Here is a 10,372-nt window from a genome sequence, read left to right as displayed (position 1 = left end):
ACATACACCCTCCCATGCACACACCCACAAACAGATACACACATACATACAATTTATAATCAAAATTATGGACCTGGCAAGATGGCTTAGTGCTTAAGGGCACAGGCTGCTTTTCAAGGAGATCCAGGTTCAGTAACCAGGACCCACATGGTGGCTTACAACCATCTGCAACCTCAGTTCCTGGGGATCAGACCCCCTTTCTAGCCTCTAAGAACATGCACATGATACAGACATACATGGAGGCAAAACACCCAAACACTTTTAAAATTAATTAATTTAATTAAAATTTTTGTCTTAAAAAATAGTGTCAAGGTTTTAGGTGTGGGAAGGAAGAGCAGTGAAGCTAAGAGACATTATCGCTGAGGTGGACCTCGCAGCTGAGGGGTGAGCAGGGGTTACAAAGACGCTGCAGGAGAGAAGCCAGGTGCTTTAGCTGTGCTGAAGTGAGGAGAGTATGTGTGTCATCCTTCCGTTCCAGATATTTCTTCCTTAAACAGAGCTCTGGCCTTAGCACACTGGGGAGCTTTTTGTGCCAATTGGTTGTGGCTCCTTAAGAATCGGAATTCAAAGATATAGCCACCAAAATGAGTCTCTTCTTGGAAGAGATGTTTCTGGAGAGGAAATCTGAGAATGGCTGCAAGAAAGAGCTTTCACTAAGAAGTATTTAAGAAGAAACTGAGTTTTGAAATCTGTTCAAAGGGTGGATGTGTGAGATACATACATTCATATACATATACATGCGCACCAAGTGAAAATTGATGAATATAGGTTATGTCTAAAGTATTCTAAGTCATATTTTCTTCATTTTCTGGAGGTTGCACAATCCCCACACACCTGCAGTTAAGACAGCCGTGAAATCCTAGCCCACTAACAGTGGTTCACAAGGATGCTGCAGTAATGTCCCGGTGGTGACAGGTCTGGGAGGCAGGAGCCAACTGAAATAAAAGTTCTCATCTCTGGTAAGTGGCCTGTTGAGACAGACTTCTGGAGGATTTTATTCTCCTATACACTGAGCTAGGGTGCTGAGAAGGCAAGGCCTTCACTCTCCCCAAGGTTGAACTGGATGAGACAGTGTTACCCATGAGACAAAAGGCAGACACACTTCCTTCTGGCTGGAAAATGACAGGTTCCACACAAGCTCAGAGCTCCTCTCATGACACAGGACTCAAGGCCTGTTCTGGAATCATCCAGGCCTTGGGAAAACTCCCTCCCACCCCAGGGGACCCAGGCACAAGGAAGGAATGACATATCTTAATACTCAGGCTGTTCTCTGTACCAGACTAATAAAATCCTGTCTTTCTGACAGAGATGTCTGGCTTCTTCTGCCAAGATCCATAAAATATTAGGAGGCAATCTGTGAACTCAGAGACAGAGAACATAAAAATCCCAGGTCTGTGGAATCTCAGAGTTGTTTTGATTTGCATTTCCCTGATGATTAAGGGCACTGGACATTTCTTTAAGTGTTTCTTGGCCATTAGAGATTCCTCTGTTGCAAATTCTCTGCTTAGTTCTGTACCCATGTTTCATTGTGTTTTGTGGGTTGTTGATATCTGACTTCTTGAGTTCTTTATATATTTTGGATATTAGTCCTCTGTTAAATATAGGGTTGGTAAAAATCTTTTTGCAATCTCTAGGTTGCTGTTTTGTACTAGTGACAGTGTCCTTGGCCTTACAGAAGCTTTTCAGTTTCATGAGGTCTCATTTATTATTTGTTGATCTTAGTGCCTGAGCTATGGGTGTTCTATCCAGGAAGTTGTCTCTATACCAATAAGTTCAAGGCTATCCCCCAGTTTCCCTTCTATTAGATTCAGTGTATCTGGTTTTATGTTGAGGTCTTTGCTCCACTTGGACTTGAGTTTTGTGCAGGGTGATAAATATGGATCTGTTTTCATTCTTCTACATGTAGACCTCCAGTTAGACCAGCACCGTTTGATAAAGATGCTCTCTCTTTTCCATTGTATAGTTTGGGATTCTTTGTCAAAAAATCAAGTGTCCATAGGTGTGTGAGTTTATTTCTGGGTGTTCCATTCGATGCTATTGATGAATCTGTCTGATTCTATACTGATACCGTCCAGTTTTATTGCTCTGTGGCACATCCTGAAGTCAGGGATGGGGATACCTCTTGGTTTAGTTAAAATTTCTATTGCTATGAACAGACACTATGACCAAGGCAACTCTTATAAAGGACAACATTTAATTGGGGCTGGCTTACGGGTTTAGAGGTTCAGTCCATCATCATCAAGGTGGGAACATGGCAGTGTCCAGGTAGACACAGTTCTGGAGAAGGAACTGAATGTTCTACATCTTGATTCAAAAGCAGTCAGGAGAAGACTAGCTCCCAGGCAGCTAGGAGGAGGGTCTCAAAGGCCACCCTCACAGTGACACACTTGCTCCAACAGGGCCATCCCTCTAACAGTGCCACTCCCTATGAGCCAGCATATTCAAACCACCACATTCTACTCTCTGGTTCCCATGGGCTTCTTCGAGCACAGGAGTCTATGAGGGCCAGACCTAAACACAGCTTAATGCAAAATATATTTAGTCCAACTTCAAAAGTCCCCATAGTCAGTCACAGTGTCACCAGGGTTTAAAAGTTCAAAGTTCAAATTCTCTTCTGAGATTCTCTTAGCTCTAATCACTATAAAATCAAAAAAGCAGATCACATACTTTGAACATCACAGGATATATGCGTTACCATTCCAAAATGTCACAGTGAGGAAACACTGGACCAAAGCAAGACAACCACAGCTGGGCAGGCCCCAAACTCTCCATCTCCATGTCTGACGTACAACTCCCTTCAGCTTTGATGACTGCAACACAGTTCCTTCTCCTGGTCTTGTTCCACTCCCTGTTAGCAGCTTTCTTTGGCAGGTATCCTATGGCTCTGGTTATTCCATTGTCTGGGATCCACACATGATCTTCTGGGCTTCTCCGAAGGGCTGGTGTCACTTCTCCAGCTCTACCCTCTGTAGCACTCTAGGCTCTGGTTGACTCCATGCCGCTATTGCTGCTGTTCCTGGCGATCATCCCATGATACTGGCATCTCCAATACACTGGTGTCTCCACTGCATGGGCTTCACCAATAGCCTCTTATAGGCTACCTTCATGGCACCAAGCCTCAACTTCTTTGCATGACTTCTTCAGTCCTGGGCCATTAACTGTAACTGAGGCTGCACCTTCACCAATGGCCTTCCATGGCCTCTCACAGTGCCAAGCCTCAGCTGCTCTCCATGACCCCTTTATGCCTTCAAAACCAGTACCACCTGGGTGGCTGTTGCATATTACCAAGTATAGCTGTAGCAAGAGGTACAACCTTGGCTCTCTGGAACACAGCTTCTTTGTGCTCTCAGAAAACACTTCCCAGAAGACTTCACCTCAGTGATGCTGGTCTCTTCTTAATCACCACTAATTTCTTAGCTCCAGCTAACCAGCATCAACTGTCCCAGTAGTCCCATCTATTCTGGACTCTAAAGCCAGAGCCACATGGCTGAAGTTCTCAGCTTGCTGGGGCTGGAACATGCTTCCTTAGTATCCCTTAAATTATCACCAGATTTTGTTTTCTAACTCCGTCCCTAGCTAAGCTTGGTTGTCCTAGAACTTGCTCTGTAGACTGATCTTGAACTCAGAGATCTGCATGGCTCTGTCTCCAGAATGATGGGATTAAAGGTGTGTACCACCTTACCTGGGCCTAAACTGTTCATGGCCACTATGCCTAAGATCGGCTCCCAGGTGTTGAAGTCCCTTTCTGGGTTGTAGTTCATTCTGGATACAGTCAAATTGACTACTGGGAACAGTCATCACACCTCCAGAAGTTTTTTATTGTACAGGATTGTTTTAGCTACCTGGATTTTTTTGTTTTGTTTTGTTTTGTTTTTCCATATGAAGTTCTGTAAAGAACATCCATCAGAATGGCTAAGGTAAAAAATTCAAGGGACGGCACATGCTGGTAAGGATGTGGAGCAAGGGGAACACTCCTCCATTGCTGGTGGGAGTGCAAACTTGTGCAACCACTCTGGAAATCAATTTATTATTTTAGCAGAAAATTGAGAATAGTTCTAACTCAAGACCCGGCTATACCACTCCTGGACATACACCCAAAAAGATGTTCCAACCATCCTACAAAGACACTTGCTCAACTATGGTCATAGCAGCTTTATTCATAATAGCCAGAAACTAGAAACAACCCAGATGTCCCTCAACTGAAGAACGGATAAAGAAAACGTGGTTCATTTACACAATGAAATACTACTCAACTATTAAAAACAAGGACATCATGAATTTTGCAGACAAATGGATGGAACTAGAAAATATCATCTTGAGTGAGGTAACCCAGACCCAAAAGGATAAGCATGGTGTGTACTCACTGATAAGTGAATAGTAGCCATAAAGTACAGGATAGCCATGCTACAACCCACAGACCCAAAGAAGCCAAATAACAAGGAATGCCGAGAGAGGATGCTTGACTCTTTCTCAGAGGGGGAAATAATATAGACATTGGAGGTGGAGGCAGGGGAGGGAACTGGGAGAGAGTATGGGGGGGCAGGGAGTGGGAATCAGACAAGGAGATTGGAGGAGAGAGACAAGAGAAATCGCCAGTGGGCAGGTGGGGGGCATTTCTAGGAGGTGCCAAAGACCTGGGTGGAAGGAGGCCCCAGGGAGTCTATGGGGGTGACTCTAGCTGAGACTCTTAGCAGTGGGAGATACGGTGCCTAAGTGGTCACTGCCTGTGGCCAGGTAAGACTCCTAGTGGAGGGATGGGGACAGCAAACAACCCACAAAACCTTCAACCCAGAATGTGCTCTGCCTATAAGATGTCCAAGGACAGGAATGGAGGAGAGCCGGGGGGAGTGGTCAACCAATGACTGGCTCACACTGGGACCCACCCCATGGGCAAGAACCAACCCCTGATGCTACTAATGATATACTCTGTTATACTTGCAGGCAGGAGCCTAGCAACTGTCCCCTGAGAGGCTCCACCCAGCAGCCAGATGGAGATGAAGAGACCCACAGCAAAGCATTAGATGGAGTCTGATGGGTCTTCTGGAAGGTTTGGGAAAAGAATTGGGGGACCTGAGAATGTTGGGAGCTCCACAGGAACACCAACTAACCTGGACACTTGGAATTCCCAGAGAAGGAACCACCAACCCAAGAGCATACATGGGCTGTGACTAGCCCCCACATCCACACATGTAGCTGAGGCGGGGCTTGGTCTTCATTCAGGCCCCTAACAACTGAGGTGAAGGTTGTCCCTAAAGCTGTTGGCTGCCTGTGGATCCCATTCCTCTGGCTGGGCCATCCTGTCTGGCCTCAGTGGGGGAGGGTGCACCTAGTACTACACTGACTTGATGTGCCAGGGTGTGGTAGTTCTTAGGCAGGGCTCCCCCTTCTCAGAGGAGAGGGGATGGGAGGAGGAGCTGTGGGGGCGGGGACTGTGAGGAGAGAGGGGGATGATATTGAAATGTAGAGTGAATAAATAAACAAAATAATGAAAAGAAAAAAAGTACCAGATCAGTCACTTGCTCCTGCTCAGTTCAAAATCTACCTATGAGCAGCTAGGGAGCTGGTTCGGTGGGTACGGTGTTTCCTGTCCAAGCCCGAGGGCCTGAGTTCAGAAGCCTGTAACTATGTAACACAAGTACAGTGGTATGAGCCTGTAACTCAGGCACTGGGAAGAGGGAAGGCAGAGACAGGAGGATCCCAGGAGCTTGCTGGTCAGCCATTCTAGTGGAGATGCTACACCCCAGGTTCAGTAAGAAAGATTCTAACTCAAAAATAAGGCAGCGACAAACATCAACGTCTGTCCTCCACACACTTGCACACACACACACACACACACAGACACATAGGCACACACACACACACACACACACACACACACATGATATGCACCTGTGGTGGTATTAGGAGGTGTGGCCTTGTTGGAGGAAGTGTGTCACTATGGGGGGTAGGCTTTGAGAATCTTCTCCTAGCTGCCTGGAAGACAATCTTCTGCTGTCTTTGAATGAAAGTGTAGAACTCTCAACTCCTTCTTCAGCACCCCATTGCCTGGAAACTGCCATGCTTCCTGTCATGATGATAATGGACTGAATCTCTGAACCTGTGAGCTAGCCCAATGTTGTCCCTTGTAAGGGTTGCCATGGTCATGGTGTCTCTTCACAGCAATAAAACTGTAACCAGGACAGCACCCATGTGCATACAAATACATTACATTTTACACACACACACACACACTCACAATTTAAAAGAAAACGAAATCAAATCTTCCCATGAGGCCATGGCTGTTGTGCTGAGAATGGAGGTTGTATGTAAATTTGGGAAAGATGGATGTGCGCCTATGAATGTCCCATTCTAGATCCTTCCACAGACTTATCAGAAAAACCTCACACTTATCAGTTCCTAAAAGCAAATGAAAAGCAAACAGAAAACGGGAGACTAAGGTGACCGGAAATTCTCTCTTCAGGAAACCAGTGGGACAGCAAAACAGCCAAGGCAGCATCCATGGGGCCATCTCCATAGCTGTGCCCCCTGCTGGACAGACATGTTCACTGCATATACAAATGATAGCCTCTCCTGTTACCAGCCCCAAAGAGCTAATCCAGGGCAAGTCAATTCTTGGGTAACTGTCATGCTTGTCAAGCTCCATGAGGTTCAAATTAAGTCAGTGGTCCGAGTGGCCACCCAGCTACAAATGGGAAATCCAGAGCTTAATGGAGCCGCCTGGGCTTTAACAGACTACCTCAGCAAGAATCCAGAAAGAAGCTGTGCCTGTCTGAGGACTAAAGGTACAGCTATTGCGGAAGGACGGTGGACAGTGGCGAGCTGGTTTCAGCCAGGTGCAAATTTGAGCATTTACACTTAAAATCTCTGTTGCTGGCAACTTGCTAACATTGACCTAAGCTTAGCATAGCTAGGATTAAAAACTACTTGGGATAAGTAAAAAAACAAAACACTCTGGAACCCGCAAAGAAAGACCCTCTAAAGGCTAGGGGGACGTTTCAAAAGATAAACACGCTTTCTGCACAAGCCTGACGACTTGAGTTTGGATCCCTGGTACCTGGTGTAAAGCTGTATACAAGGGTGTGTGCCTGTAACCCTGACATTCCTGTAGCGAATGTCAATGTCCTGTAGGGGGAGTGGGGACAGCAGAATCTACTGAAAGCTCAAGGGCCAGCTTGCCTGGACTATGCAGCTCAGCAACAAACAAGACCCTGACTTGAATAAATCAGGAGGCAAGGGCTGATGCCCATGACTGCCCTCTGACCTCCACATGCATGTCATGGCACGAGCACACACTGAACACACATACACAAAACTCCAACTGAAGTGGACGGCAACAAACAGGCAATGTCCGTGTGAATCGGTTCTCAGGAAGCAGACAATATTCTGAACTGCTCACCTGGCTCCAGGCCAGCTTCGCAGGTTGTTTTGAATGAACTCTCTGGTAATTTTTAGTATTATTTGGGACATTTTTCGTTGCCTTTGGAAAGCTGAAGCAGTAGAATGCTGAGTGAATGAATACTTCTAGTCTAGCCACTCCTCCAGCCCGAATACAGTGATCTCATCTGAATACTTCCAGTTAATTAACGATCATGGAAGGGAATTTTTTTTTTTTTTTTTTTTTTGGAAAGAGAATCTGACAGTAAGTGCTATCTCTGAGAAAGAAGCTAGGATTCTGCTTGTCAGGCAGTTGGACTCCAGTAAAACTGACAGGGGAGTAGTCTGGACCCATATATTTAGAAACAGACTTTGTCCAGAGAGTAATGGAGGGAAACATGTTTTGACAGAGCAAGAGAACAGCACAGCACACAAGAGTCTGTTACAAAGGGAGAGGTAGAAAGTTTTTCTATAAAATAAGCTGGGTGTGGGAGTCTGTAATCTCAGATACTCAGAAGGATAAAGCAGGAAGCTCACAAGTTCAAGACCAGCTTGGACTCAAGGACAATTCAAGGGTAGGTCAGACGACTGAAAGACTCAAAACAAAAGTCCAGGAGCTGGAAGGGACAGCTCAGAGGCCAAGCCTGCATTAGCAGAGGACCTGAACATAGCTCCCAGCACCCATTTCAGGCTGCTTACAACCACCTGTGTGTAAGTCCAGCTCCAGGGAAACCTATACCTCTGGACTATAGGGTGCCTCCATTCACTACATACAAACACACACACACACACACACACACACACCTACCACCACCAGATAAATCCATATACAGAATTTAAAATGATAAAAGTAAGTCTTTAAAACTAAATAATAAATAAAAAGTAAAATACTAGGGCTTGAGGTATAGTTTAGTAGTATAGTGTTTGCCTAATCTCTGAGAGGTCCTGGGTTCAATCTTTAATACCACAAAAAGAAAGACAAAAACAAAAAATCAAAATCCAGATAAAGCAAAACTATTGTCATGACCTAAGGGGATTTTCTCTGACTCTGCTGGGAAGGAGTCCTGCCTGTGGGCTCGTTCGAAGAAACAAGAGGCACTCCCTGAGCCTCTTACCCTGACGTATTTCAGGGTTCCCTTGTACATCCTGGTTCCCTAGACTCCAAGATGTTAGCCTAGGTCTGTGTTTCCCCACTGCATGTCTTAGAAACCGAGTTTCCCTGTGCTAGAATTTCCTCCCTTTGTGAGTAGATCAGACGGCCGAGGGTACTTACTCTAAAAGCTGACTACCTGATTTTGATCCCCAGAACCCACTTAGCAGTAAGAGAGAGCCAGCTCCCATAAGCTGTGCCTCTGATCTCCACACATGTTCCTGAGAAACGTGTGTGCGTGCATGAATTTTCATATAAACATGTAAACACATACATACACACAAAAAAAGTAAATAAAAATAAACTTTAAAAAATAAAATCACTTTGATTAATAAGAAAAAGAACTGAATACCCCAAGGTTAGGTAAAATGTCTATGCTTCCAGCAAAAGCAGCTCTTTTTACCTCAAGAAACCCTACTGAGATGAGACTGTGTTAGCACTATGACAGAGACGTCATGGCACAGGTTTGTGCATATGCAAATATGTGCGCATTCGCGCATGCGCATACACGCATGCGGGCATGCAGGTGCCAGAAGTGGATATGCGGTAACTTCCTCAATCATCTTTTCCATAGTTTTTGAGACAGTATCTCTCACTGACCTTAGAACTTAGAAATCTGACTACGCTGGCTGGCCAGTAAGCGTAGAGCCTCAGGTCTCAGGTCCCTAGCACTGGGTTAATGTATCCATGCTGCCTCATCCAGCTTTCCCGTGGCTGCTGGAAATCGAATCCCAGTCCTCATACCTGCTTGGTGAGGACTTTGCCAACTGACTAGGGCCCCAGCTCACTTTCTTCAATTAAGAAATTATTCACTAAGAAATACTTTAATTTTTCCATAATACTTTGCCTAAAAACAGGGAATACTACTTTGCAAAAAGAATAAAGGAAATAACCATTTATTGACAAATATCACTTGGAAACAACATGAAATAGGCCACAGCAAGTTAGGGAAAGGTTATTAACATCAGAAAAACAAAAGACCCAGAAAACCTCAAGGTAAAAGAAACTGAGGAGAAAGTGTCCATATGAAAGCAGAAAATAGCGTTCAGAGAATTGTTATAAATTATAAAGTACTTTAAAGACTAAGTACTTAAGGACAGATGAAGAAGCATCTATAGTAATCACCAGCATCTGAATATAAGCTGCACCAGTCCCTTTGGTATGCTATAAAGTATGCAATTTTAATTATGTGATTTTCCTGGCTAATTTCTGCTTCAAAAACAGTAAGTACTCCTGCTTACAAAGCGGCAAAGACAAGAAGTTTTCTCAACCTCTCCTAGGCACGTTGTCATCAAAATTTAAATTACCGGAAACATGCCCTTTACTTAAATTACAACTAGTCCTGGGGTGTAGCTCCTGAGAGCCTACTATGCGCCAAGCACTGTTGGCAGATATTGAACAACAGTTGCATCTAGAAAGCACTTTTTCCTGCCCGGGGTCCTCACAAGTGACATTTTCAAACAAACTGCATTTGTTTGAAATTATTAGCAATAACTGCACGTGTTGAAGACATCTATTATTATAAAGTGCTCCTACTCAGGAAAGTCTCTTAAAGGACTTCAAGACATACTCTGTTGTATTTGCATATAGGATACATTTTGTATCAGTTATGCATGAGAGTCAATCAACAAGAGTAAATATAGACAGATTGTCTAACAAAACACAGCAACAATTGTGGGGGACGGGGATGGAACGCTTCTCGGAGATGTCCACAAATAATTAATTCCTTTAGCACATTAAAGACAGTCTCTTAATATCACAGCCTCTTTTGAGGGGATACTCATTACTTCCTGACCATCTGTCATTTCCTCCCCAAAAACATAATTAAGGTTTTACCCAATCACACAT

At 44.5% G+C, this 10,372-nt stretch overlaps 1 protein-coding gene across 2 annotated transcripts in view; it reads right to left on the bottom strand.

The window, feature by feature from the left end:
- Positions 1–10,372, bottom strand: part of Afg1l (AFG1 like ATPase) — a 161,622-nt gene that overhangs the window by 39,488 nt on the left and 111,762 nt on the right. The gene's annotated exons all lie outside the window — the stretch shown is intronic.

Source organism: Grammomys surdaster, unplaced genomic scaffold, assembly GCF_004785775.1.
Source record: "Grammomys surdaster isolate TR1022 unplaced genomic scaffold, NIH_TR_1.0 190, whole genome shotgun sequence".
Lineage (NCBI taxonomy): Eukaryota > Metazoa > Chordata > Mammalia > Rodentia > Muridae > Grammomys > Grammomys surdaster.
Note: the sequence above shows the minus strand (reverse complement) of the source record. Positions and strands in the feature narration are given on the sequence as shown.